At 49.7% G+C, this 3783-nt stretch overlaps 1 protein-coding gene across 2 annotated transcripts in view; it reads right to left on the reverse strand.

Moving 5' to 3' along the window:
• Positions 1–3783, reverse strand: part of Kazn (kazrin, periplakin interacting protein) — a 434248-nt gene that overhangs the window by 311176 nt on the left and 119289 nt on the right. The gene's annotated exons all lie outside the window — the stretch shown is intronic.

A 3783-nucleotide genomic window follows, 5' to 3' on the forward strand; every position in this document is an offset into this window, starting at 1 on the left:
AGGGTTAGGGAGGGAGGGGGATGGGGATGGGGAGGGAGGAGGATGGGGATGGGGAGGCAGGGGGACCGGGAGGCAGAAGAATGGAGAGGCAGTGGACCTTGGCGAGGCAGCCTGAATCCAGTTGGAACTTGAAGATGGCTCAAATGGAATTAACTGTGACCAGGAACTGCCTCACCATGGAAGATGTTCTCAGGGACACGAAAAAGGAACCCCAGCTTTCTTCTCCGAGTTACAGCGTCAGCAACAGACTTGGAGGGGGTGATATGTCCTTGTCTAGTGGACCCTCTTACCATGTCCACAGGCAGCACAGATCCAGAATCCATGCCCTGGCTTCTATTCCACCTCTCATTTGCCAGGCAGCTCGACATGTCCCACAAACTCCCAGGGCTTTAAGTGTTTCTTTACCAGCGTAGATGAGCTTTTCTCTCTGTTTCTTCTTCTTTGTGCTTTTGCCTCACCATTTCTCTTCCGTGCCCCAGAGCCTTCACACTGACTACTCTCTCTGTCCCAGAACAGCCTTCCCAGCACCCGCACGACACCCTCTCCTAGTTCTCATTTTTGTTTCGATAGCACCTTCCCCTGACATCCACCCTGAGTACTCTCCTTCAAACTGCACCCTCTCCATCCTTGTCTCCCTCCCAGGTGACAGTCATCTGCTAACCCATTACCTGAACATTTCACTGTCTGAATTCTCCAGCTACAACCTGAGTTCTGGAAGATGGAGAGCCTCCTCCTGTTTTCCCTTGGTCATGTTCCCAACATTCAATATGCAGGATGTGCCCAGCAGGCACTTGCTAGCTAATTGTGGTGATCAATTTCTAAACAAATAATGAAAAGAATTGTCAACTTGACCAAGAGTTATTCATTGGCTACCAGGTCAAAGGTTGGACAGACAGCACTCCTGCCCTGCATTTGTGTCAGGGAGATGGACTGGTAAAAGAACATGTGTGTAAGGCCGTGTATGTGCACACTTGAGCATGGATCAATCACCGGGCATCTGTGAGTAGACACTGTACAGTAATTTCTTCAGAGATAAAACAAATTCTGACCTACACAGAAGCTTATTAAAACTCAGGAAGTAAACAACTCAAAAGCTTCAAGAAGTCCCTGAAACTGACCGCATACACTAGGCCCCTCCCTCCCCAAGCTTATATAAACAGTAAGAACTTCTGAGAGAGACTCTCAGACAAGCCAAGCTGCTTAGAAGAGGCTCAGACCAGTGGAGCTGCCTGGAAGAGATACTCTCTGACCTGCTGAGCTTCCTGCAGCTTGTGCTCTGTGCTCCATGTTTCCTGCTTTTGTGAATTGTGGTGTGAATTACCCGCCCATCCTGGGGTGGGCTTTGCATGATGTAGCTGTCTTTGAGTCATTTCTGCTCCTGTAAGTAACCCCAATGAAACTCACTGATTCACGAAGTTGGACTTTGATAGTATCCTTCTTTGATCTGTCATCAACTCCCAGTCTGGGGTGAGTAGACATTCGTTCACATCTCCCCAGGAACAGCATCACTCACATTACAGAAGATTATGGCATGTGATAGTGCTAGTAGTGAACTTGATGAGATCTAGAATTATCTGGGAGATGGGCCTCCTGGGGGCATTATCTTGACTTGAAGTGGGAAGAATTACCCACAATGGGTGGCTCAGCTCCCTGGCTGGGGTCCTGGACTGTGGGGAAAGGGAGCTGAGCTGAGCCGAGGCACCCATCTTCTGCTCTCTGCTTCCTGACTGTGGATGGGTGTGACCAGGTGCTTCACGCTCTTGACACCTTGAGTTCCCAACCATAACAGACTGTGCCTTGAGCCATGAGCTAAATTAAACCCAACGTTTCCTACCTTGCTTTTGTAGGAGTAAGGCTGCACTTAGAGACCCAGCAACCCTAGGTGTAAATCCATGTCACCTGGAAAGTTCAAAACTATTGACTACATCCCCCAGATCTTCTCTTCCCATGCCTTATCACCAGGTCACAAGGAGGCATCTTCTTGCTTCCACTGCATCCCCAAAGACCAGCACTCCCGGACAGGAAAGCATGGCCATCTTTCAATGGAGGAGTTAAATTAACACACCATCCCTTCCCCTCCCCTGCTTCTGCTGGTAAGGCGGTGGCATCCTGCATCATGTCCTCCAGCAAGCCCTCTGTGCTAAACCCCAAAAGGCAGAAGAGACCAAATATTTAGCAGCAAGTCTAGCAGCAGCCCCCAAAGCAAACGAAATGTTAGGGCTACATAAAAAGAGAGAATCATAGCTAATTTAGAGAAAATTATTCTTGCAAGAGCCTAAATTTGTGAAAATTGTCAGCAATTCCACTCCTTTTATACCCAAAAGAATATTGTGAGATGTTGAAACCCTCCAAGAGAGAAAAGTCCCTGCAAGGACAGCGTCACACCAGGCCGAGGGACACTGAATCTCCACTGTGTGAAAAGCAGATGATTAAGGGCCACACGGAGTGCAGACAGGGTTGGAAGGGCATGATGTTGCCGTGGTTGCCATTCACGGCACATAGGAGAGAGGACATGGGCAGTGTAATCCAGGAGAGAGGGACACTTGGAGGAAACGAGTGACTGTTTCTCTATATAAAAATGAAGCAGTCAGAATATCTAGGAATGTTGACCCAAATAGTTAGAAGACAGAGTTTAAATAAGGCGCCAATGGACCTGAGCCAGGCTCCCCAGGGCACCTGTTCATAAACAGCCTGTGGACAGGGACTAGCTGCTGATGCCCTTGGCCTTTGTGTTGACCTCGGAGGTGCTGTCTCAGAGGAAGAGCTCCCCATGGCCTGGCTGCCCTCCAGCCTCTGCCCCGACAGCTGAGAGGCTCAGCTTTGTTCTCTTTGTCAGGAAGCAGAGGGCAGGTTGAACACGGCAGTGGCTGGGCTGGTGTGCCACACCCTGTGCTGCTAGTAGATGGAACAGGTATAGCAGAAGGGTGACCGCTTTGGGGCCATGGCTCAATTTATCTCAGTTCAGACAAGACCAGCTGGGATGCCCACAACTTACTGGCTCCCTGGGCCTCTTGATGCTGCAGAACAGCATGTGAGGGCCGCTGTTGTCCGGGGAGGGAGGGGAACTGTTGTTTTTGTTGCTACCCTTCCCCCAACTCGCCTATACTCAGAATCCAGAAGTTTTGGAGTCAGTCTCCGCAGAGGTCATTAGGATGAGGGTCAAGGTCAGTAAAGCTGGATCAAGGTATGGCTAGCATTCAGTGAGGGTGTCCTTATAAGAGACAGAGGAGAGGATACAGAGTTACCCACAGAAGGTGGCCAGATAGAGAAGGTAAGCCAAAACCCACCAGAGGCCATCAGAAGCTGGAAGAGTCCTCCCCTGGAGGACCCAGAGGAGCACTGTCCTGCCAGTGCTTGGATTCCTTTCGCTTCATTTCTGTGATGTGGGGATGGAACCCAGGGCCTTGTGTACATGGTGTGCTTTGCCACTGAGCCCCACCCTCATTCCATACCCTGATCTTGGCTTTATGGCTTCAGACTCTCTTTCCATGTGGGTTATGTGAGCTATGAGGTTGCAGATGTGTCTCATCCACTGGTATATTCAGGGGCCTCCTTGCATGGGAAAGTGCCCATGCAAGGGGTGGTATGGTGTGGACCTTAGGTATTTTCCCCAAACCCTCCTAACAGAAAGGAATGTCTCCAGTCTGCAGGAGATGATGGAACCTTTAGGAGGCAGGGCCTGATGGGAGAAAGTTAGGTCATTGGTGGGCATGTACTTGAAGGAGATAGTAACAGTTTCTATCTATCTATCTATCTATCTATCTATCTATCTATCTATCTATC

Source organism: Nannospalax galili, unplaced genomic scaffold, assembly GCF_000622305.1.
Source record: "Nannospalax galili isolate Female #2095 unplaced genomic scaffold, S.galili_v1.0 scaffold548, whole genome shotgun sequence".
Lineage (NCBI taxonomy): Eukaryota > Metazoa > Chordata > Mammalia > Rodentia > Spalacidae > Nannospalax > Nannospalax galili.